Raw genomic sequence first — 25,931 nt, forward strand, 5'->3', positions numbered from 1 at the left:
AGAAAACAGTGGTGCATCTCCCAGCACTATGAGTGAATTCTCAGTGCAGTTTTTTTTTCCATTTTGGAAAGGAATGCTCACGCACCCCTACTCCTCAAGTGGCACTTGTAGAAGAGGGGATGGTTGCGTACCATTATGGGAGGAATTCCAGGGCAAAGGTGTTAACTTGGGAGAGCTTCTGGCTGTTTGACATTAAGATGGCATGGGTGGGCGGAAGCGTGTATGGACATAAATGTGTCTTCTTGGTACGAAACTAAAAAGAAAACATTTCAGGAGCATGTGTGGCCAGAACCAGCATGTCTGCTCCAGCCGGAGGAGGTTTCTGAATGAACCTGTATATAAATGAGTCACTGGACTCCTATGTTTGACTAGGGATTCCTACAGGGCATGGAAAGGTTCTGTCTGAGCACCAGGATCTGGGCTCTAAGTGCATTAACTAGACGTATATGGGTCACTCAGCTTTCCGGCATGACTGGCTCATCTTTCAATGATGGAATAGAGCTATCCGTCCTATGTCAAGGGAGTGATATACCTTTGTGATATCAGTCTGGCACTTTGCATATTGAAAGATCTTATAAAAATGTGAGAGAAGATGATATAACTGAGTAAATGTATAGAATGATGATATCAAAGACATCTGTCCTTTTGGTCTATGAAGCTGCAAGAACTATGGTACTCTGGAAATAATTTCAATTGGTAAAGGGAAAAAATGTTGGTTACGGCCATAGTGGACTCTTGGACATAGATCCACAAGCAACAAATGCTAGTATAAATTTTGAGATTTCTTTAAAGGATGATTATATTGTGTACAGAGATCTTCCTTGGTCTTGAAGGCATTGATAATAAGCTAAAATTACAGCATAGTGTACACAGGGGCAACGAGCAGACTTACACACACTCTACAGAAAGACAAAGAAAGATAATCATAGCTAAAACCAATAGAGGGAGTTTCTCTTAGCCCATAGGAGGCCTCTGCCTGCCTCTTTATTGCTACTCTATCTCCCTTAAAAAAATGTTTCATTTGAAAGGATGCATCCAAATGTAGGGTGAAAAGCCAAAAACACAGGATACCAGGGATCAAAGAGGAAGACAGAGACCCACAAAGGAGTCACTAAACACCACAGAGAGAGTGAGTGGTCTGTGTGATATGAAGCCAGGAAACAACAGAAATTATTCAACATCGTAAAAAAGAAAAAAATATACCAATAAGGGAATATTGAATCTATACCATTTTGCTATAAAAACCAAAGAAAGGTTTCAAGGACAGGATTAAAAAAGAATTATCACATAGTAAATAAATAAATGTGAATTGGGTGCTAATATTTTAAAGAGACAAATTCAGCAGTAATATTAGTACACCGGTTTATCAAATTTTACATGACATCAGTAGATTATAAAATTGTAGATTATTGGTTGATTTTGCATCATCAACAGACATACGATGACTGCTTAGATACATCTTAGAATTGCAGTCCCACTGTGTGGGCCCATTTTCATTTAGGAATAAGTTTAACAAAAAATGGGCAATATTTCTACTCTGAAAATGGCAAGTATTGCCAAGAAAAAATTAAGGAAGTTTGAACTTAAATAGTTAAATCATCATGTTAATGGATTGGAAGGCTCAATAGTTGTTGTCAATTCTCCCACAAATTATTTATGAATTCATTACTATTTTAATAAAAATCCCCAACTCCCATTTCTTTGTTAAAAACAACACCCATTCTGCACATCTACATAATCTTACACAATTTTTGTGACTTATTCCTAATATTTTACGCTTTGGTTTCCATTGTGAATGGTGTATTTTAAATTTCATTTTCCGATGGCTTCTTGTTGAATATAGACATAAAAATCCGTGTGTGCACCTTGTATCCCAAGACTTTTCTAAACTCATTTATGAGTTTTAAAAGTTTGTAATGCCTTAGGAGTTCCTATATAAACAATCATGTCATCTGCACATAAAGACAATTCTTCTAAATCCATATAATTAATCCCTTTCCTTTTTTTTTTCTTTTACCTTATTGTCCAGGTGAAGACCTTGAAAATTCATAAACTCATAGAGGCGGGAGAGAAGACGTCATTACCTTGTCTGGATCTTAGGAGGAAAACAATTAAATTTTTTTTTTATTATTGACCATTCTTTTGAAAAATGCTTATGTGTGCTCTCAAATACAAGCAACAGAACAAATAAAATCCAACAAGAAAGTCTCACTGGCATTGCTCTGGTTGTAGAAGGTGGGATGCTGGAAACCCATTCATTCCAACACCAGCCAGGTAGCCCCACCAGACGACCCAAAAGCAAACGTACAGAATCCCAAATGTGAGGCGCACGGATGAGCAAGATGGGCAGAATACATCCGTGTCCAAAAATGAAGAGAGAAAATGTGAACACTCAGCCTCCAGTATGACGCTGTGCCGTGACCTCCGTGTATCCAAACAACGCCTTTATCACATACATTCTCAAATGTAAAAAATAACCCATTTCACGCATTAGTTGAGGGGGGCATCACACCAATAGTTGAGTGATTGTGTATGACTCAAACCAGTTCAAACTCAGGCTTCAGAAAAATGACAGGTGCCCTCAAATCATCAGCCTTTGCCATTGCAACTTTTAGAATCAACATCCAACCTTTCAGATCAGCGAGGGACAAGGTTTGGCAGTTGATAATCTAACTTTGGAACGAAATGCAAGAAAAAAGAAACAGGGAGCCATCAGTACCTCTAACCCAAAATACGGGGAGAAAATTAAACCAGCAAAACACTTGAAAATCACGAGATGTCCGGAGGATCATACACGCATTTGAGAATCATTAATCTAGCCCAGCACCTACCATCTAGCTGGGACTATGAAATCCCTAGAGCAGAGACCAGGTGGTTAGATGATTGGGAAGAACAGAGGTGCTGGTCCAATGACTGAATGCTATTTCAGAAAAGGACAGGAAAGGGGTCTATAGAAGCCTATCTGTGCCCCATTCTGTAATCACTGGCGTACCACAAACACCTGATCCCTGCCTGCTTTCCCAATTTTCCTTTCTGCTTGTGTCCCCTGGACCCTTTGTCCTTGAGTCACACCTGTACCCTTAGATCCTGGATTGTGCCAGACTCCCTGTGACCCCAGGATATTTGTACGTGCCCATCCATTACCCACCAGACCTTCTTGCAATAACAACCCATCCCTATGCTGCAGCCTCATTGTTCTCATTATCAATGTGTATCTTGCTGAGTAGATCAGAAGCCCTGAAGTGAACCAGGCCAGCTTCCAACAGTTCTTCCAGTTTGTAACTACACCTGTGGGTAATTAGTTGATCATTTTAACTCTACCGCTAGATCTGAGTTCCTTGACCTCAGCCCTATTGACATTTTGGATCTGATGATTCTCGCTTGCGGGGTGCTCAGCCTGTCTGCTTCTCCCCACCAGATTCCCCCAGGAAAGACCATCATGACAACCCAGACTGTGTCAAGACACATTGCCTAACATCTCCTGGCTGAAAACCACTGCTCGGGAGGGTAAGTTCCATCGCATTAGAAACCACGTCTCGTCTGCATCGTTCTCTATTCCCAGAGTCCAGAACCATAGACCGCACATAGATGCTCAGGCTATGCTGGTGGAGAAACAAATAAAACCAGCAAAAGTATGGGCTCATTTCAGATCTGGTTATAGCTCGTAGAATATTCTGGGATAAGCATTTCAGATCAGCAAGTCTTATTTATCCATTTCTCTCAAGCTCTGAGCAGTAAAGTGGCTGTAGGAATAAACAACCAAAAAAGGTCCTCCCCCCATGACTTTTCTTGTTGGCACAATTATTCTGTTCTCCCTTATTCTCTACCTGGCACTTGATTCTCTCCTCTACAGCAGAAGCATTTCTTGATTCACTGAGGTGCTTCCTTCTGGTACCAATCACCAGCCAAGCATTGGTCTTTCAAAGTTAAAGGGGACAAAAAATTCTACAGTCCATTGTTACATCATCAACATGCCTACTTACTGCAAAATGCCTTTCGCCCAGCAAATGCTCATTAAATATCTGTGAAACTGGACTGAATTGTTTAAATCTGTGTTTGTTAGTACTTCCACATCCACATCAGGGATGGAAGTAAAGGATGCTGAAAAATTATCAGAGGGCCAGGGGATGTGGCTGAAGTCAACAGACTTCTCTTTCTTTGCTCACTTCTGGAGGCATAAAATCCTGCATCCTGAGTCCCTCTGAAGTTTGCTTTTCTCATCCATTGGGCAAGACGGAAATGCCTTCCCTACCAATTTCATGAGGTGCTGGACACGGTGATCGAGTATCTGTCAATGGCTACGTGGAAAGCACTTCCTAACATTTTATGAAAAGCAAACCCAGTCTTCACTCAATCAAGTGAAACCATCTGACAGGGCTGAGGGTTAGAAAATACAGGGAAATGTACAGATGCAGATCAAGTTCAGTGGGATTTCACCGGAGGGACACATATCTGTACCCAGTAGCGGCAAAGGCATCTTACAGAAGGAGCCATCAGCGATCAGCATTAACAGGTGGGAATGAGACAGAAACTGGAAAACAGGGAGAGTGATCAAGGCAGAGACAGCTTAGCCACACCACAGCGATGAGAAAATTAGGATGCATTCATTCATCCATGCACTGTACAAGTATTTCTCATGCAATTCATGTGTACTAGCCACTGCAAATACTCTACTGAAGGAAACAGAACCCCACAGCCTCAGAGTTTATATTCTGGGGACAAGTAGCAGACAGCAAAGACACATGTTAGGTAACATTGATATCTACAGCTCTCAGGTTATACCAACTCCGTCCTCCCGACCCATCGTCACCAGGAAGCCATCTTTCTCCCTGACAGTGACTAGACACTGGATTCCAGAAGACAGGGACCTGTGGAGCCCCAGGAGCAGGCAAATTGTGCCAACGGGGCATTTGAAAGGGATAAGAACATACCACTAAATAAAAAGAAAAGATGAACAGAATTCTCAGACAGGTGCTTGTTAGGCTGCCCCCACATACGGCTGCCGGAAATGTAATCTTACTTTAAAATACAATATTCAGGAATTGATGGATAGATATAAATGGACAGATAGGGATGACATAGATACATAGATAGACACATAAATGACAGTAGGTAGGCAGGTAGATAAGAGAGACATATTTGTGCATGTGTGTTTGGAGGTGAGATTCTCTATATATGCAAACGTATTTTGCTCACTTAGTCTTACTCAGTTACTTCACAAAGCCCTGTAATCCATTTGTTAATCTAAATTATAAAGACAGCCTTTGTGCAGAAAGGTTACTTATTAGAGAGAGAGAGAGATCCCAGATACATAGTACACTGATCACCAACAAATCACTCAGGGGACAGCACGCTGGAGTCTGGGTGGATGAGCAAGATGCCTAGGATGAGCAAGGGCTTCCTGTTTTGGGAAATGATGAAGGTTTGAACAGACGAGAACGCTTCCTTAAAGGATATAATGATCATCTCAAGGGGGTGCATATAGGGTGTTCTGAGGCCCATTTCCTTGGACATTTTCTGGTATTAAACATGCATATGGAGATGGAGAACAGATACTTGTTGAGATGAATTATAAGATTTATTTGCTTTGCCGGTGTGCACAAAACATTTATCCATGCAATGAAATTAGATCACGAAGCCCATGGCCTCACCCCTCTGCCTGACTGGAGGATTTGCTCTCTGTGTTTCTCTCCCTGGACCACCACCCTCGGCTCCAATTGCTCCTTCCCTCCAGTTTCTGCAGGGAAGCTTGATGTGGATTCCAACTTTCCCTCACCCCCCTTTATGGGCTGACAGTCCAACCTAGGGTAACCGATGCCCAAGAGTAAATGCTTCTGGGAAAGGGTAGGAGCCAGAAGGTGATGATAAACACAGTCTTTCTGGGTCATGTGGGACTCAGGGGGCAGGCAAACCATGCCATCCAATGGGGCAGATGAGCCCATGCCACTAGGTACACCTGCCAAATGTTCTCATGACTTACCGAACCCTCCCACACGAGTCCAGAGCCTCGTTTGTGCAGAATGTCTGCGTCATTCTGACCATCCACCCCTCATGTCCTGCAGCGTCTTTGCAGCACAGATGTATGGCAGGACACGTGAGGACTGCTTTTCCTAAGGACGGTGCCACCTCTGTGAAACCTGATGTCAAAATATGAACACGTATGATATCAGGAAGCCACAAAATCTCTAATGTGTATGAACTCAGAGGGTGTTTCAACCCTATTGAAATGTGGGTATGTTATACTTATTCTGGAGTTCTGTGCTTGGTGTATGAGTGGCGTGTGGGTGTGTGCACAGTGTGGTCATGTGTGAGGGATGCCGCTGAGTGGGGTGTGTATGTGACTCGTGTGTGTATGCCTGTGACAGGGCATGCATTTGTGTGTTCATGTCTGTGTGCATGAGTGATTATATATGATACATATTCACTTCAAAATCGATTCAATATTTTCAGGTACTGCACAGATTCACATTATAGCTTTCAAACTTGCTCATGGTTATTCCCAGTTGCATCTCTTCCACAAAAGCTTTTAGAATGGACATTTATTTCCTACTTTGTAAAAACAAAGGTAAAGCATTCATGGAATTGTAAGTGGCTACACATTGCTAGACATACAGAAATGAAACCTTACATTTCTAAGTGAGAAAAAATGGATATATTGCACAGCTGTCAGCTTTATCAGCTCCCCAACTGAGGGCTTCAGACACCATTACATATGGAGAACTGTAATATTAACCACCTTTGTAGGTGGATAATATCTAAATAGGCACCCACTCTGGCTTCCTGCACATTAGCTCCTTTTTCTAAGAACTTAACTCAGAGCACAGAATGTGTGCATATGCACATATAATTTAGAACACGGAATAAAATGTTTAAATTGATGTAATTTAATGAAGTCAAACCATGAGCAAAAAGCAGTGCCTTCAAAGAAGTCTTGCATTAGGACTTTAGATGAGATTCTTTAAAATATACTAGGTTTTCTGTAAGCAAAGGTTAAGTGGGTTCAGTGCTTTGAAAGTGGCATCTAACTTCTTTTCATTAAATTAGTTATTACTTATCGGATGTGCATTGTTGCCATGCATTCTGAGTTTATTCTCTGAACGGTCTGGGTGCAAAAGAGACACAGCAAATAAATAAATAAAAATCAGAATGTGCAAGCACCATAGCTGAATCTACTGCATTTATCTTTTGGAAACCATTGCCTTATTTTGTGACTGTGAACCATTTCCAAATCTGTTGGCACCAGGTCTCCTAATCAGAGCAGCGATGGGTTTTCGAAATTACACAGCTAAGTGGATGCAAATTCCAGCAGCACGCCCTGATGGGTAAATGTGCCCTGGAGCTGGCCAGTCGGGCAGATTATGCAGACCTTTTCTGATACACAAAAGGAAAACCATAGGGCTTCTGTGTGTCCGATCCAGGGCTGTGGATGCAGTCTGTCTCTCTCTCCCCTTCTCTGCCAAGCCATGTGAAAGGTAAAGCCATGTCCCGAGGCAGAGATGCGAGCGGAGCCTTTGGGGACTCGGAGGGATATATCCACATCAGCAAACTCGTGTTCCCCAGATGTGTGGTGCTGGCAGAGCTTTGCTTACACGTGCAGAGAGTGAGGTGGGAGGATGGTGCCTACATGGCAGGTTCCCTGTGTGGCACAGTGGGGGATGCCCAGGGCCCTGCCCCGCACGCCATCACCCCACTACCATCACATCCCTCTTATGCAAGGACTCCCACCCATACCCTGAAAAGCCTCACAAGGCAGGCAGGCAGACAGAACCGAGCTCTCACAGGCCTGGGTGTTGGTGAGCACCCTCAGGTAGGCTCAGATACAGGAAGGGACCCTGACAGGCTGGGGCTTCCTAAGAAGCGGCTCCTGCCACAAACGTCATTCCTTCTGGAAATATGAAAGGAAGGCAGGAGCTGTCAAGTGCATCTCCCCCAAAGCCCCTTTGGGCAGAGGCAGGGACCGTCTGCAGTACCAGCCTCCAAAGGGGCAGCACGTGGGGAAATACACCCCAGAAAAGGAGGAAGAAAGGCATTTTGTTCCTGGAGGTGCTGGCGTCCACAAGGAGAAACAGCTTTGGGTGCCTCTGCACCCCGGCTGCCACATCTCCGAGTGTCTCTGCCCGGGTGTGACCGTGACTGCAAGGACACTGCATGGACTGAGAACGGTCGTGAGAGGCAGTGATGGGGAGCGTGTAGGTCTGAGCTTCATCAGGGCGATTCCAGAGCCATCGTGGCTGGAAGACCCAAGGTGCGACTCAGAAGGCACAGAGCGCATCCCTGAAAGCCAACCTCTGGGGTGGCATGAGGGGAAATGCAGCCTCCATGCACCCAGGCCAGCCCAGCACCAAAACACCAGGCCAGCAAGGCCCTAACAGGGTGGTGATGTAAGCCAAGGGCTCCTCCCAGCCACAATTATTTTAAGATTCATAACATGTCACCGATTTTTTAAAAATTCAACTTTATTTCAGGCAAAGTAAAAATATATAAAAGAACTTTGGTAGCATCACTGCAGGGCAGAACACCCTGACCTCATATGTGGAATTCATCATATGTAAAATATCACAGCTCGGGGTTTTTAGATATCTAGCCCTAGTGGTTAGAGGAGAGAAATGTTATATTTGTTCAAAACAATTCAGAGGAATAAGGTAGCTGTTAATATAAGGAGAGTAATTTTAAGTAAGCAGGCTGGGGTTGTGACCAAATGCATAGATAACCCAGTTTCTTGGAAACCAAGATTAATTAGAAAAGACCTGTGTCCTAAAATGTGACATTTTGCTGGCCTCACTCCTAGATAAAGTAATAGCATGCTGCATGCTCAAAACTGAAAAATTTTTCAGCTCCAGATTATTTGCTAAAACCTGTTTTAGATACATTACATACTAGAGGGGCAAATTCAACATGGAAAATACATATCCAGATGATTTCACTCGTACGCAGGATCTAAAAATGAAACAGAACAAAATGAACAAAACAGCAGTAGAGTTGTAGACACTGAGAAGTGACTGGTGGTTACCATGGGGCGGGGTCTGGGGCGGGTGGCAGGAATAGGCGAAGGGAGAAAGAGGCCCAAAATCTCAATCATAATATAAATTAGTCGCAGGGATGAAAGTACAGCAAAAGAGAACACAGTCACGGTTCTGTACATCTTTCTGTGTTGACAGATGGTAACCATACTAGTTGGGGTGAGCATTTAGTAGTGTATTATAACTGTTCAGTCACTGTGTTGTAGACTGCAAGCCAAGGTAATGTTGTACATCAGCTGTATGTCAATAAAATAGTAAAGAAAGAAGGAATACCCAGGATCCCCACCGATAGTAACGAATGAATAAATAAAAGGGGGACACAGACAAATCTCTCATGCAGGCTGACTTCATTGAATTTAGAGAGATACTCTGCCCTCAAGGCGGGAGATCATGAATCCCCACTCCTTCTATGTGGGCTATACGTTGGTGACTTAGTTAGAAAGAAGGCAGAAGGGAAAGGGGGGGACATTCACTTTGTAGTGGAGGAGTGACTGACACGACCTCAGCCAGATGGTCAGGCGCTACGTCCTTATGAAATGATGACTCACAGTGCCCGTCACAGGACCGGGATCCCCCGTGTGATGTGCTCACTGGACCCCCCGGGACTTCTGGTCTCCCTCTCCACAGCCACAACCACTGTTATATATTGAAAAAACATCACACAGACCCACCCCAAAATACCTGCCCGTCCTCCTCAAAGCTGTCAGCATCACAAAAAAATAAGGGAAGGACAATCAATTGTCCCAGCCCACAGGAGTGGAAGTAGTTATGACAAGTGAAGTGTCCTGTGGGTTCTTGAAGCACAACAACTCAAGAGGTAAACACCAGGAAAATCTTACAAAGGTGGATTTCCCTTAATAATAATGTATAAATACTGGTTCATTAATTGCATCAAATGTAGAAAAGCAACAAAGGGTGGTAATAATAGAGGAATCTAGGGTGGGGCGTATGGACATTTTATATTAGCTTCCCAAGTTGTTCATAAATCTGAAAATAAAAGTTTATTTAAAAAGTATTGTGGATAATATTTTCTCAGGAGTGATTCACACGTATCTATGAATTTAAAAGAAACATAGTTAAATGTATATTTAAATTTATATGTATATATATATATGTATTTTTTTAAGTTTAAACTCAGTTTAATAAAAAAGGTAGAAATGGAAAGTAGTGAAATAAAAGCATCTACAAATGAAATCAACAGTTGAAGTTTTTGTAACTTGCTAAGTGTTGTATATAAAATACAACTAAGAATTTATAATTTTGCAGTATATCCCCAGCCTTGAAACTATAAAAATGGCCTAGATGTTCATCTAGCATCTAGATAGCTAGCATGAGGGTCCTCTGGAATTACAAGGCTCTGACTAAATCCTAGGGTTAATTCAGATTGGGGTATACATATATGCATAAAGTGATTACCAGGTGTGTCTAAATAATCCATCCATGTCTGAATTATTGTAGATTTCTGCAAAATTAGAGCTACTTTAGTTATACCAACGAATCTTAAAGTTTTTCTACATTTTCATAGTCCCTGGGTTTCTTATATTCTATCCCAGAATCACAGATTTAAAGTCTCAAAACTTGAAATGGCTCTTTGGCAGGGGGCCTGTAGGAAAGAATAATCATAGCACAATATTAGTCACTTTTATTTATTTATGGAATATACTTAGGGAGTTTATGGAGACAAATTTCAACATGCAGCTCTTTTTTCTACGCAGAGACAAAAGCCATTCTCAACAGTCGTGAGACATTCCCATCTGGATACGACTGCCTTTTAAACCACACCTTCCCATTTCCCCTGACTTACACGATCAATGTTGCTCCTTAGTTAAAGCTCTCATCGCCACGTCATGCGCACCAACGGAACCCTGCAGGCACACTACCACACAGCTCGTTGTCTCATTAAATCCAGAGAAACGATCCCTCACGGAAATCCACACCAGCCACCCTCTCTTCAGTGACTGCCGTCTACAAGGCATTTTAAAACATAAACCCATTTTCTAAAGTGACACTTCATCTCTAAGTGGTTTCTAGGAGGAGAAGCAAATTTAGGTATGATGCCCGTGTTAGGAAGAAAGTGGGTTCTTGTAGGAGCTGGGAGCCAAGCAGGAGAATCTAACATTTGACCACAGCCACACATGCCAGAACAAAGTCACGCTGTGCAGACCATATAGGACATCACATGCATCCTCCTGACGCAAAGCTGGAAAGGGAAATTTATATCGTGCGTGTGCCTCCTCTGAACAAAGCTTATGGAGTTTGTGAGCTATTGTGAGTGGAGCTGGGCAAAAACATGCCCCTGTTCTATGGGCTGTGAATCTCCTTGGGGAGACAGACATGTCAAATGAAGACCCAGCATCCCACGGGTACAGGGGTAACTGCAGCGATCGAACCTGGGCCGAAGCATTCCAGCAGTGGGGGCATGCAGAGACAGGAGCACATGGAATCAAGTTCTCCAGACTAAATGAGATGTTTTCTGGACGGGAGAAGAGAAGAGGCCAACGTAGGCATTCCAGGATTGTCCAGAGGTCTCCAAGCAACACTGAGAATGATCCTTGCCACACATGACCGTGCAGACCCCTACACATAGCACCTGTTGGCAATGTCCTGAGGCTCCCTATAAGCCGTTGAGACACACAGAGGGTCTTCAATAGGGAGCCACCCACCCTACAACTTTAGCACACTCCCCTTCTCTCTCTCTGCTCAAGGTGTGAGGAAATGCACTCAGTGACTTAGGGTACTTTTTACCCAAGTCATAAAGAAGTTCGTGAACGTTTGGAAGAGTGGACGTGGGATTCACACTTCCACCCTCAGCGCACAGGTATTTATGAAGGCTTACAAGAAATTGTTTAGTCCCTGGAGCTGAGTTTTACTATCAGGGAATTTCATTTTTAGGGGGGGGTGGTGGTGGTGGTGGTGGTGGTGGTGGTGGTGGTGGTGGTGGTGGTGGTGTGTGTGTGTGTGTGTGTGTGTGTGTTTCATTTTTAGGGGGGGGTGGGGTGTGTGTGTGTGTGTGTGTGTGTGTGTGTGTGTGTTTAGTATACTGTGCTCTAATGGACTCATGCATTTATTTCTAAATGCCAGGAAGCAGACACCCTTTGATTTAATATTTTTGCATTTGGTTCTTTCACACAAGAAAGCGGTGACTCTCCTGTTATTTTATGAGGGCAATGCCACATAAACACATTTTCCCCAACAGCGCACCGAAATAGCTCCCGGCAGGTCACAGTGACCGTCAGGTGGTGCATTCAGTCATCAGTTACTCACGATGTTGGTTGGCACCATCATACCCGTTGTCAGCATTTAGCACAGTCTGTCTTTTTTCCTTGAAAACTGTACCCATGGCTGCTGGGACCTAAGTCGTGGTTCCCCATCTCTATTTCCATGCTGTGCTCCTTGCACGACCTCCCCGGAGGAGAAGGACATAGTGTGATCAAATGTGAATGGATGTGGGGACCCCACGCCTGAGCAGAAGCTTCTAGAGCTGTTACACATCACTGTCTGTGAAGACGCCCCGCATGGGACATGGAAGGACGAAGATGCAGCCCGGGAACGGGGCTGACACCTGGCAACTCCCCACGGGGGTGCATTCATGCACAAAACGAACCTTTCCCACTGTGAATGACTGCAATGCTGGTCTCTGGTTAATGCCATTTTATACCTAAATCAGTCTCTCTCTCTCTTTTCCTTTTTCTTCCTCCTCTGTCACACTTGCTTCTCTATCTAAATCTGACTCAGTCTCATAACTTTAAGGCCCACAGACTTTCTGATACTTCCTGAACATGCATCTCCAGACAAGACCTCTCCCTTCACGCCCGTGTTTCTACGACCAGCTACCAGACATCTCCAGTTGACTGTCCTTAACCTGTACAAAATCCATGTCCTGGTTTGTAAGCTGTTCTTCCCACAGCCTCCCTGTCCTCAGCTCCATCCTGCCAGTTCCTCCAGCCAAAGGAACTACTGTCAGCCTTGAGTTGAATCTTTCTCTTTCACTTTGCAAACAACCCATCACCAAAGTCTAGGCTCTTCCTTTGAGATAGCGGAACACGTCCCACCTGCCAGGCCCCTACCGTCATCTATGGACCACATTCCTAGGAAGGCTGCCTAGGTGGTTTACCAGAACTTAGAGGGACCCAATACAAATGGAAGCCTTGGCTTGTCCCTCTTCTGCTCAGAATTCTGCTGCCCCTTTCCCTCTCTGTTGCTGAAAAGCTCACATCCTTCATGGCCAGCAAGGTTTTGTACGGTCTGATGGTGAGTTCTCTTGTCATTGCCACCACTGCTCTGTCTCCTCCTTCGGTAGCTCCGGCCACATTACTTTTGACATTCCTTAAACATATCAAGGTCTCTACAACTTCAGGGTCTTTGCACATGCTGTTCAACCCTACTCAGGGTCTGCAAAGTCATGAAGATGTGACCTCTGTAGGATACTATTATGGTACCTTTATGTTTCTATTACCATTGGCTGTGCCATCATATTTATCAAGGTGGCAGTGACACGGCAAAAAATAGCCCAAAATGAATATCAGAGCAATTAATGAATCCCCAGGGGAAAAACACACGCATCGTATCTTGTCACTGATTTTTTCAAAGTGGCTACATAACCTTCACCATATAGAACAGAGGCAGGAATCCAGACCTGGAGTAAAATTTGGCACCTCAGAGCAGGACCACTTAGAGGTCAGTCCCCAAAATGCTAAGTGTCTTGAATGCGAACACGGTCTGAGTCATCATCATACAACCAGCTCCTAGCATGATGTTTGGCAATTACTTCAAGCTCAAGGAAAGGAAAAGAAAAAAGCTATTCCAAGAAAGAACAGGATTGTGAGTGGGTGAGTTCCTTGGTAGCTCAGTCCTTTTAAGCCTCATTATGGGTAATACAATTAGTAACAGCAAGCTTTGATTAAGGACCCCCATGGGTCAGGCGCCATGCTAGGAATTTTACACAAATCAGCTCACGAATCCTTACAAAATTCTTAGCCCCATTTTACCCATGGCATAACTGAGGCGTTCAGAAGGTAAGGGATCTGCTGAAGGCCACCACTTAAAAGAGCAAGGGAATGCCTTCAAAATCAGTCTTAAGATTTCTTATCCACAGAAAAATATGTAGGTCTCTGGATTCTATTTCTAGCATGACTCTAGTGAGCTTATGAGTCAGACTGTGCAGCGTATATCATACGCTGAAGAGAAAATAGAGGTAAGCACTTTTATTAGTGCAAGGTGGCAAAGGAGAAGGAATATGTCTACCAAGGAGAACAAAAAACCCAGTTGTTGGCTTCTATTTCATACAACCTAAAGAAAGCTTAGAAACTACAGTCGCCCCTGCAGGTATCTCTGACAGTAAATAATACCTACAATGGCAGCCCTTCGTATGAGTCGAGGTCCTATCTGTCTACAGAAGCATGAATGTATGTTTAAATAATTTATAAAAAGCTTCATCCAAAATCTTTGTATTAGAGAAAAGATCCTACTTGAGGGCTAAGACCTCTAAAGAGTCAAATTGAAATAAAAAACCTATTACCCAAAGGGTTCAGGTAGGAGAAATGTTACTGGATGTCAAAGCCTAGGTTTGAACATGTAATATTCTAGAAATCTCAAAATTCTTCCTGTTGGGATTACCTTATGACTAAAACCCACTGCGTGACTTATCTTAATATAAAGAGTGACTTCAGGCAGGTCGCTGAGATTGTCACTCTGTCTTTAAGTGAAGACTCAGAGGAAACCAATACGAAGCCAACAATGAAAATACAGCCTGACAGAAGACGTGGCAGGTTTGGAGGCAATGAAAACTGTGGCAACTGAAAAGCCCCAGACTGTAGCACACGTGTTGTCCCACAAGTTAAGAGTAACAGATGGAGATACAGCGTGAGAGAATATTCTTGGAGCCAGAAGTAATTCCTTTTTCTTTTAAGACATCTGGAAATTGCTTCCTTTTATTTACAGAAATAACAATGCTTCTAAACACTTTCGTTGCAGAATTTTCCATGTGATTTTCTGAACAAGCCACCAAAATGTGTCTTTTGATCGACTGTTGATCTTGTCTGAAATCACCAGGCAATGTGAGGATCCTGTGGGGAGCTTAATAGGGGTTGGATTATTTTGTGCAATGAGGCAGGTGGTGGGGCTGTGGCTCCCAGGTGCCTGCACTGGGCATGGGGTCACTGCTCTTCCCTGTCACCCAAATTCTGAGTGGGGAAGCTCCCCAGTGCAGATCCAGGAAAAGCAAAGGGCCTGCGGTGTCTGGTCACTCAATAGGGCTCTAGGTTTCTGCTGGAATGGAGATTTTAGAAGAATAATAAAAAAAAAGCAAGCTGACAAAATGGTAGCATTCCCTCCCCCCCACACCCTACATGCAGTGGCTGCATATTTCCATAGGAACTTAGTGGAGTTCCCAGATAAGAGCCTGCCTGTGGGTAGAGGGGAAACACTAGAAAGTCCTTGGTTCCAGAATTAGAACCAGAATCCCAGAGGCACTGGTTGGAGGGGCCTCATTTTCCCTCTCATAAATCCAACGCATCAATATACCAAGAAAAGGACTTTGATGAGCCACTGAATGAGTTATGTGCCAAGATCCCTGCTGGTCCCGAGGAAATAAATGATGAGCTCATAGGAAACATTTAGGTGCCAGCCAGGAGCACAAGCACTAAAAACAAATTGGATAATCAATTACTTGCAAAGATGAATGACCCAGACAAATATAAGGGATCTGATGTAACTATATTCAATACCCCCCCACTGGAAGGCAATAGGAATCAGAAACAAGAAACTACAAAGTAGGGTCTAGAGGGATACAGGGGAGGAGAAATGAAATTGTCGAAATGGCTCAAAGAGCAGACTGAAAACTAAGAACCCAGCTACAGAAAGCACATGTGAGCCAAAACATGGAATCATTTTCCCATTAGGTATCTAGGAAAGGAAAGTAGAGGGGAAAATCCCATAAACACCAAAATATCTAAGACATAAACATAAACATCCTCCATCTAAGAGGAGACTCAGAGAGACAGCAAAAAAGATAAAAAAATCTAAGAGGAATTATGTTTGAAATAATGGCTGAGAATTTCCAAGTAGTAAAGATAATTGTAAACCTTGTGATTGAAAGTATGCACAAGTTAGAGAAAAAGCTTATTTTAAAATACAAACAAGAAAACAACTTCAGGACCAATTGTCATGACTTTGAAGGGCATTTAATACACAAGAACTGTGTTCAAATCTTCCAGTGAGAAAACAATAGATCATGTTAAAGGAAAGACAGTCAGCCTCATATAGGCTTTTTCACACCAATGCAGGATAGAAAAAGCAACAAGGGATACACACGGCATATTACTTTCAAGAAGATGAAACAGAGCAAGCCAGCCTAGAATTTTATACCCAGGGAGACTATCTTTTAAGAGAAAAGGCGAAATAAAGAAATGATCAGGTATAAAATGTCTTACAATATTTACCACATTGAACTCTCCTTGAAAATCTCCTGGAACAATTTATTTCTGCCAAGAGAGGAATGAATCCAAAACAAACAAGTCTATAATGAATGTAAACATAAAATATTTAGAGCCTCAGAAAACAATCTAAAAAGAAATTACAAAATAAGCTAAAGCCAAAATTTAAAGAGGCCGGCACAATGGGGCCTGGGTGAGGAGAGAGATGCAAAGAGGTTAACAGTGTGCTAAACCCACATCTTGTTCTGAGGAAAACTGTATGTACAGGAGAGCTTGGTAGGCCCTAAGAATAGATACGCATCTCTATTATATTTGTAAAATAGAACCTTCAGATAAAGGACACTTTGATGAATCCAACCTGTAAGAAGGAAAACTCCAAAATGAGAGAACAACTAGTTCAATGATGGAGTTAGCCACAGAAACTAAGTTATACAGTGGAAGCTGGAAAAAGCACAGGAAGTAAATAAAACTCAAACACGCATGGTAAACAGAAAGTACAAAACAACATAAGCTAAACTGTAAGATGCATAAGTACAGTCACTGCAAGAATTTAAGTGGCATAAATGGATAAAGGAGGATGACAAATAGAGTCACCAACACAGTGTGGACAATGGCTATATTTACTACAGAAGGCTATGAAACTTGAAAATGAAGAGACTAAAAATATGAAATATAAGATAAATATGATTGAAACAATACCTGGGATTTAAACTTAATATCAGACAAAAAAATTCATAGATGTCACAGTTGGATAAAAAATACCAGGAGAGCATCAGAAGATTAAAAATATATAAGGGGACACATTTACAAAAACACCTAATAACAACAAAACCTCAAAGTATGTAAAAAGGAAATAACATATTATACATGCATGTATTGATATGTAATATATGTCAAATGCTTAAGTTAAAGGAAAGTTAGGAAGACATATTAAAAGAGATTAAAATACCACCCTCTTGGAACTGACAGACTCAGGAGATAAAGAAAAAATGTAATCAAAGGCATAGAACAATCAGCAACCAATTAAATGTGATCTGATAAATATGGAAATCTGTGCACCCCCAAATACATACACAACACACATTTGTAAATGTGCATGTTCATGAGTGTATGTATGTGTATATGGCTTTCAATTACACACAGAATGTTTACAAAAGATGATATCATAAAGGGATTTTAAAGAAACAGCATCACACAGCCATATGGTCTCTGACCTTAATTCAATAGAATAGAAATTGATAGAAGTATCCCACAAAAAGGTTAGAATGCTAAATATGTGGGTATGTGTGTGTGTACACCTTTAAGCTCAAATGAAAATACAAGATATTTGGAATCCACGATAACTTAGGTTTCACATGAAAATGGGTCTGACAGGTCTAAAGAAACGCTTACAGGGATAATTAAAACATCAATATATTTACAAGATAACAAGAAAGCTCAGAAATAATGAGCCATAGAGGCAAATCAAGGAGTGAGAATAACAGAAACAGAGTAAGTCTATCTAAATCAGAAAATAAGTTATGAAAAAGATAACAATAGAAATCTGTGAAATAGGGAACCAAAAATTAGTCAAGCTGATTATCAAAAGAAAAGCCAGTTTATTGAAAAGGTTACTAATGCAAGCAAACTCTTGGCAAGATTGATCAAGCAGGATCAAGACATAATGAAAATTATAATAATGCTGAAAAGAGAGAGAAATCACTTCAAAGAATCTCAAATAAAAGTAAAATATTAAAGTATAAATAATATTTTAAGGAATAAACATTGGTTTAAAAACTATATTTAAATAAGTAAATATTGAGAATAAAATAAATTCGAATAGAAATGAGTTAGATAAATTTAACTAACGATGGTTAATAACATGAAATGGTAATAAAAAAATCTCCAGCATAAAAATTCACCAACCAAGAAAATTTTCAATCAATCTGTAATAATTCTTATTGGCATTTTGTTCAGAGAATACATAATGAAAGGAAGCAGCCAAAATATTTTTGTAAGATTTGTTTCACTTAGTTATCAAAGCCAAGAAGGTCTGTACTGGATCAGAAAAATCACATTTAGAAATCAAATCCAAACAATTCAGAATTATAAGTCAACTTCACTTAAGATGATAGAGGTGGACATCCTCGGTGAAATATTAACCAGCCCAATCTAATAGAATACTGCCAATTTTTTGAAACTTCACATTATGATCAACATGGGGTGCTTCCAAAATGCCCTAACAGAAAAAATTCTATTTTGTTATTGATATTGAACTAGGGAAGTAGAAAAAAAGGAAGATTGTGTGATAAGGCAAATAACAAAAAATTACTTTGACAATATTCAATGCCTGCCTATTTATATTTTTAAAAGTTTTAAACTTAGCAGAAAACTGGACATTGGAGATAATTTCTTTTATCTGATAATAGCCATTTGTCCTGCATCTCTAGCCAACCTCACATTTATTTAAGAAGGGCCGAGTCCTTTCATATAAAATCATGAACTGGGATGTCAGTTCTCACTACCATAGTTCAGTACAGCACAGGATGTCTGGTCCATGCAAAAACAAGGGGAAAAAGCAATGAAAAATATTAATATTCAGAAGGAAGAGAGAAAAGGTCACTATTTGTAGATACTGTGATCACTTTTACGGAACCCATGTAATTTAATAGATAAGCTACTGGAAAAAATAAGACAATCCAAAAAGACCACTATATATACTCAGTGCACCAAAAATCAAGACATTCTTTAATACCAGGAAGAGGAAATGACATTGAAAATAAGATACTATTTACCAATGGCAAAAAAAAAAAAAGGAAATTAAATAAAATTTTAACAAAACTAAACTTAGATCTCAGTAAGGGTGAAGTATGCCAGTTTATGGATACAACCCCATGAATTTGGAAAGATATCTATTTTTCCTAATCTTTCAATACTACTTCCAGCAAAGATGGAAGAATTTTGCAGAATTTCACATGTTGGTTCTAAATTGTGTATGAAAGAGTAGCTAGTTGCAAAAGCACAGAACATGTTAAAGAAGACACGTGTAGGGGAATTTTGTTCTACTCAAGACATACTTTGCCAACTGCAGGAACACCTGGATAAGTGAAGGGGACCAAATACGAAACCCACAGGTTGCCCTGTGTCTAGGTGGTGGATGTTAGAAGTTTGTACTGGGTCCTTTCTGGAAGGCCCCTTTGAGATTTACTCTGTCTTAACATCACATTGCTGTCTGATCTGAAACCACAGGCAATTACTCTTGCCTGTGGCTTCCCTGGGATTCACACAAGCAAGATGATAGTGGGCATACCCAAGGGCAGTAGAGAATAGCCCATATGTACCACCTCTGGTTCGTACACTGGCAGGTACACCTCGTACAACCTCAGTGGGCATCTGGAACTTCCTATAAGGCTCTCTGATATGGGCGCTGCAGCGTTACTGCACTACTGTGCTGGCTTCCCTATATCTTGCCCCTACCTTTTAATATGCTTTGTTGCAAGTCATCTTTCCCTGTCAGGGCCCTGGCTGACCCTGAAAGCTCCTGGGGAAGGATACATGGTTAACATTATGTGTTAAAACATTGGTTGACCACTTGGAGAGAAATATCATTGGATCCCTACCTCACACCATATATAAAAATAAACTATGCATCGATTAAAGTATGCATGAACTCTAAAATAAAAATATTAGGTAGGAGAACACTTTTGTGATCTTGGAGTAGACCAGGATTTCTTAAATATATTCCACTTAAGAAAAAATCTAAGGAAGAAAAAAAAAAGGTTGCGGGATCTTTGCTGAATTCAAAACTATTGATTTTTGTTTCAACAAAGGGCATCAGAAACAATGATAATGGATGGAAGACAGTTGGCTGACAAATTTGCAAAAATAACAATTTGTAAAATAACCAATGGTTGATGATATAAGCTAGAGAATGCTCACGTGTGTGTGTGTCTGGGATGCCACAAATCTTAGGCGAGTTAAAAGAGAATCAAGGAGTGGGTCTTGAAGGCTGATGTGCCTCAAAGGATACCAGGCAGCCTCCCCATTCCTCTTGGCTGCATCTTCTATAAATATTTTCAATGTACCAACCTACCATCTCTCATGGAATAAAACTGAGAAGCCCTAGAGTAGAAGATACAAGGAAATGTAGACTTCAGAAAAAACTTTCAAGAATAATAGAAAATACTATGATTAAGATATTTTTTATATAATAATACACTTTGAATATTTTCTCATATCACTCAATATTATCCTCTATGGCAGTTTTAATGGCTACTGCTCCATGCTTGCATTGTATCTCTATGTAGCAAAGTTTAGACTGTTAAAAATGTTGCATTATTTTTTTTTGATTATCATAAGCACCGTACAGTGAGAATCCCTTATGTGCAACCTTCTGCACATGTCCAATTACCTCCTAAGCATACAATTCCTTTAAGTGCAATGTGTTCCTCGGATGTATTTCAGGCATTTGCCATCTACTCCCATGCTTTCGCCCAGAAAGATTATACCATTTGCAAATCCTCCACATCGCATGAGTGGGCATTTTACCCCGTCCACAGCTAATGGGGTTTTAAGTAATAGTGATTTTATGAGACAAAGGAGGGAACAGTTCTGCAAAATGCAACATCTGCAGAGAAAATGCAAGTTCTCCTACCAAAGAGAAAAAAGAAACCATTGGTCTAATATTTCTGCTGAGATTCATGTATCATCAAAAGATAATTATTCTCAGCTGTACTTTTCGCATGTCCCTGTCATTAGCAGCTTGGAAGACTCACGGGGGCAAATACAACCTCTGCTGCCTGTAGAACACGATTTCTGGTGGATGTAGTAGGTAAGCATGTCAGCCAACAAAACAGGAGAGGATGAAAATTAGTGCAAGGGACAGAAAAATCTGCCATCCCGACGGGAGGTACCTTTGCAGTCTGAGAGACAGAGAAGGAGTTTTGGAAACAAGCTTAGCTGAGCTCATTCACTGGTGCTCGATTTTGCCTGTACACATTGTCTAGTGAAATAGACAGAAAGGAATCCCTGAGTATAATCATTCCTCCAACACAGTAAATTCACAGGGAGCTGATTGCTGGTTAGCCAATCCTTGGTCTGTCCTTATTTTTTTTCAGTATTTCTCTTTGTATTAATAGACAACTGCTGGTGTGTGTAGGACTTTTATCTCTGTGCCTGAAACAAAGCTTTGCTTATGCACAGGTCTCCAAAAAGGGCAGGGAGATACATCAAGATATCCAAGTCCCTGGTAAGCACCCCCTGGCAAAAATATATGTCAGCCTGCTGAGATACAGTGAGTCTTGCAAGCACACACACACACACACACACACACAAAACTAAATCATGTGCAAACATGCAAGCCTGACTACTTTCTTGGCATTGAAACCTTAACAAAAATTGCTATCAAATTCATGGAGTTCAACTTCTATATCAATTGTAAAAAAAAAAACACCTCATCTTTAAAATATTCCCTATTGCCCCATTTCTTTCTAAAAATGTCTTGTCTTGATTGGATTTTTCCCTCTGCCCCTCAAAAAATATTGTTCTTATATGTTCCCATATTACAATGGCACAAGGAACCTCATGGGGTGGAGACAAGTCCCCAATGGGAATATAATATTTTTTGTTGTTTTTTTTCAAAGAAGGTATTTCTGAGGTCCGAAAGCTTGCCAAAACCTAACACGCCTCTGATGCAAAGCTTTTCTTTCTCTTTTCAAGATTTGGTGCTTTGACTTTTTCCCATTAAACTCTGTGGCTGGTAGCATTAATTCTGTTTCGTATGCTGCTAATAAATCATCACAGCTCCATTATCCTGGCTCTTCTGTAAATCTGCAACAATGATGTTAATTGTGCGTGAAAAAGATATTAAAACTGTAAATCATCTCTGTTTTCGAGCAGGATGGGAGAAGCAAATCTGAAGTAACAAATCAAGCACTCTGCCTTCCGACAGCAGTTGGCCAGAGGCCATTGTATTAAAAGCACAAAATTACAGCCTGTTTTCATCAATTAAGCTTTATTCTTTGCTTCTCTAATCTAATCAAAAACATATAAAATGTTTCGCACATCCCACGGGAATGACCGCTGATTCAGTTTGGTAATAGGTGCCGAACCTTTTATGCACCTATTTTATAGTCGTCCTTTTATGGTGGATTCTTCAGGGTATTCTGATATGTGGAAAGTTTTTTAGCCACCATATGTGAATAGTCAAAATATTTCTTTTTGATGTTTGTTTCATGGCACAGAGGAGAAAGCTCATGTGGAATTGTCCCTTGTTTCTTAATGGCAACTGCTAAAATGGCTCTTGGTTTCTGCAAAAGTGAATAGACATGTTCTATAAAGGATGAGAGATCGAGCTCTGTACCTATAAATAATCCCATACGGTCTTCTTAGACTGCTCCACTTCAGACAACACCGATTAAAACAAATTTCTACAATGTAATGTAGGAACAGAAAGAACCACTTGCTGTATTTAGCAATACACTTATTCATACCAAAATAAAAAATAAGAAATAATGGAAACAAAGGTCTCCTATTGTCCTTGTATGTGCTTCTCATTCCGTCTTTAAATGCTCTATTTCCTGATGAACCAGCTGAGCAAGCTAATCATCTGATAAACTATTGGTCAACTGGTTCGATAATCTAATCAATTTTCACTTCTTTCATGGTTCTTACAGATGAGAGGCCATCGCGGAACTGAGAAGTCTTTAGCAGGCAGAAATTCAGGCAGCAGGCCAAGATCATATAGGGGCCGATCACCCTTCTGCAGAATAAATCAAATTACACCCTCTAGATGGCCATTCAGGCCAAGCTGAGCAAGAAAACAAGTAACTGGCAGGCGGAGTAATTAATCACGAAATGCAAATCAGACCTTGTCATTTTACTGCTTAAAAATGTTCCTTCGTGGGACTCTGGCTGTCAACAAGATAATTCCCAAACAGGAAACAAGATGAAACATAAGCAAATTGCCTGCTGGAGTGCCAGCCCTTTCCCAAGTGGCCAGGAAAGGGTGGACTGTGCCCCCCACTGTATTAGTGGGGACCTCCTGCAGTTTAACTCAACAGCAGACAGAAAAACAACACATTTGCCATCACTCAAGTTTTAGGAAAGTATGCATTTCCCCATGAGGAATACTGACTCGCTACACACATTAGTGCCACATATGTACCACGCTGCACATCACCAACTATTCTGCATAAAGTGACCTGAGGAATTCTCACAAAGATGAGAATGTGTTCCTGCAAAAGCTGAGGTTGGTTATGATCACGTTCCAGGTTGAGAAATTCTGCCTTTTGTCATCGTCCAGCCAGGTTTTAGCTGTACACTTGTCCTGGTGAGTTACTCAATTTTCCCAAGATGCCATCCGCCAACATGCTCTGTAGCTCAGCTGATAGTGGTTACAGGTTGCCATGCAATTAACTGACCACACAGTAGGACTGCCCGACTGCCCTTCAGATGCGGGGTTGGGAAAAGCCTTCCAATGCCTCCAGGCACCATCCTTGAATGTAATGTTCTCTCCACCTGAAGTCATTCTCCCCCGGGCCATTTGGCCACTGGACTGCCCTTTATATTCCTCCTCTGCGTATTCTGGCCTCTGAGTCTGGGGCACAGGTTCCCCCGACCACCTCATCTCCCCAGGTTGTCACATCACAGCCCTTGAGTACACTAAATGGTGATTCAGGCGAGCTGTGCATCATCCCCTATACATCCTACAAGGGAAAGGTGGAGGGAGCCCCATTCAGCAGCGTGGCCGACTCCAACATGCTCAGTCAGTATGCACTCCATGAACAAGGAAATGTCTAACCTGTATTTTTGCTAAGCTCAGGGGCTCTGACAGAAGGAGCGTCAATAGACAAACCTAAGGAACTCATTGTGAAATAAGGCTCCTGGTGGTGCCTACTTGGTTTACAGAATTGCACACGAACGGAAGACCAGGTTGTTAACCACCTGAGAACGCACCCACTTCCAACTCAGCACAGGGAGTGGAGTATGACCTCCTGTGCTTGCAGAATTCCCTAGGGGAGCGTGGGATGTCAACTTGTCCAGCCATTTCCTCAACACCCCACCGTGCAATGCTTCCCAAGCCCTGTCCCTGGCGAAGGGCTTAGGTTGACATTAGTTCAAGTGCAATGCACTTCCCCAGATCGTTGCTCTAGGTTAGCTCATGCCCATGATCCTCTGGTAAATCTCACCCACCTCCTGGAAGGCTTGAAATAATCGTGGCCACAGCAGATTATACCCTGTCCTAGCGGCTCCTCCGACGCCGCGTCAAGCTCTCCAGCTGGAGTGACAGCGCATGCTGACCGTGTTCTGCCGCAGGCAGCCACTTCCAGACCCAGAAGCCTCTCTGGAGTGTGACACCCTCAGGGGTGCTGCCTCCTGGTGTCCTAAGTTTCATCATCTGCCAGGTGTTTCTGTCCTTTATGACTATATGTCACCAAGAGGTCCCCAGGCTTGCAAAACAGCTCCAGCAACTTGTAAGAAGAGTTTCTCATTTGCAAATGTCCAGGTTCCTCTTTTCAGCTAAGAGGAAAGCAGGATCCGGGGGAGGCTTTGGTGCTCATGCCCACGTCCTGTTCCAGGAAGCCAGGCCATTCCTTCCCATCTGGTTACCACCCCTAACATGAGGGATGATGAACCTCAATGGGTTTTGCATGCTTAGCATGCAATTTTTCTTTGAGACCACCTTTCCCCCATCTACCCTCCAGCCAGTTCCCACTGGACTCGCCCATCCCTCTTCCCAATCCAGAAATGGGTACCGATCCCAGGCATGCCAAACCAAGAGTATCATCCCCCTATGTATAGAAACTGGGTCAGAGTTGGCTTGTGACCCAAACTGGACCAGTACGCATCATCCCCAAGCAAATGTGCTCCTCTGGGCTCAAGGATGCAAAGGGTGGTGACCATAGCAATCCAGGTGACCATGTTTGGCCACCCCCCATGGAGACTGCTTCACAGAGAAGAAAGCCAACACAGAAGAAGAAAGGTGGACCAAAAATGCATGGTTACCAATGACAATGACTGAGATCCGAATCTGAGTGGCTCAAACACACAGGCACGTACCATCTCCCTGTTCTGCAGGACAGACATCCGAAAGAAAGACTGACATGCAAACAGCTTTGCAAAATGTGCTAGGGTGGGATTCCATCATTATCCGATTTAAGCTCAAAAAGAAATGGCTCATCCAAGCTTATCTATGGTGAAGTTTAATTTTCTCAGGAAAGATGTCATGTTCTCTCTAAGGTTTACTACTCTATTTTGACATCTAAACTCATTTTTTCTTTTAATCTGTAAAATGAACATTGTAACTTCATTCCATATTAGTTGTCTGGATGGATACATTACAAAATGTAGAGTGATTAAACTATTCCCATACATAAGACATTGGGGAGGCCAGACAGTTTTTAATGAATGAATTCATAAAAATTCCAGAGGATTAAAAAGTACGTTGGAAGCTGGGAAGAATGGAACCTCATCTTCTTTGATTTCATCTTGTTGCATG

At 41.8% G+C, this 25,931-nt stretch overlaps 1 protein-coding gene across 8 annotated transcripts in view; it reads right to left on the reverse strand.

Annotated features, from left to right (window-relative positions):
* Nucleotides 1-25,931, reverse strand: part of NLGN4X (neuroligin 4 X-linked) — a 245,029-nt gene that overhangs the window by 148,258 nt on the left and 70,840 nt on the right. The window contains exons 1-2 of one of the 8 annotated variants that reach the window (XM_073227309.1): nt 3,828-6,522; nt 2,018-2,095 (exon numbers count right to left, since the gene is read on the reverse strand). The exons of the other annotated variants lie outside the window; for them this stretch is intronic. The gene's annotated coding sequence lies outside the window, so the exon portion shown is untranslated. Of the gene's footprint in view, nt 1-2,017; nt 2,096-3,827; nt 6,523-25,931 lie in introns of those variants that run through there. 8 annotated transcript variants of the gene reach the window in all.

The sequence above is a fragment of the Manis javanica genome, chromosome X (assembly GCF_040802235.1).
Source record: "Manis javanica isolate MJ-LG chromosome X, MJ_LKY, whole genome shotgun sequence".
NCBI classification, from domain to species: Eukaryota; Metazoa; Chordata; class Mammalia; order Pholidota; family Manidae; genus Manis; species Manis javanica.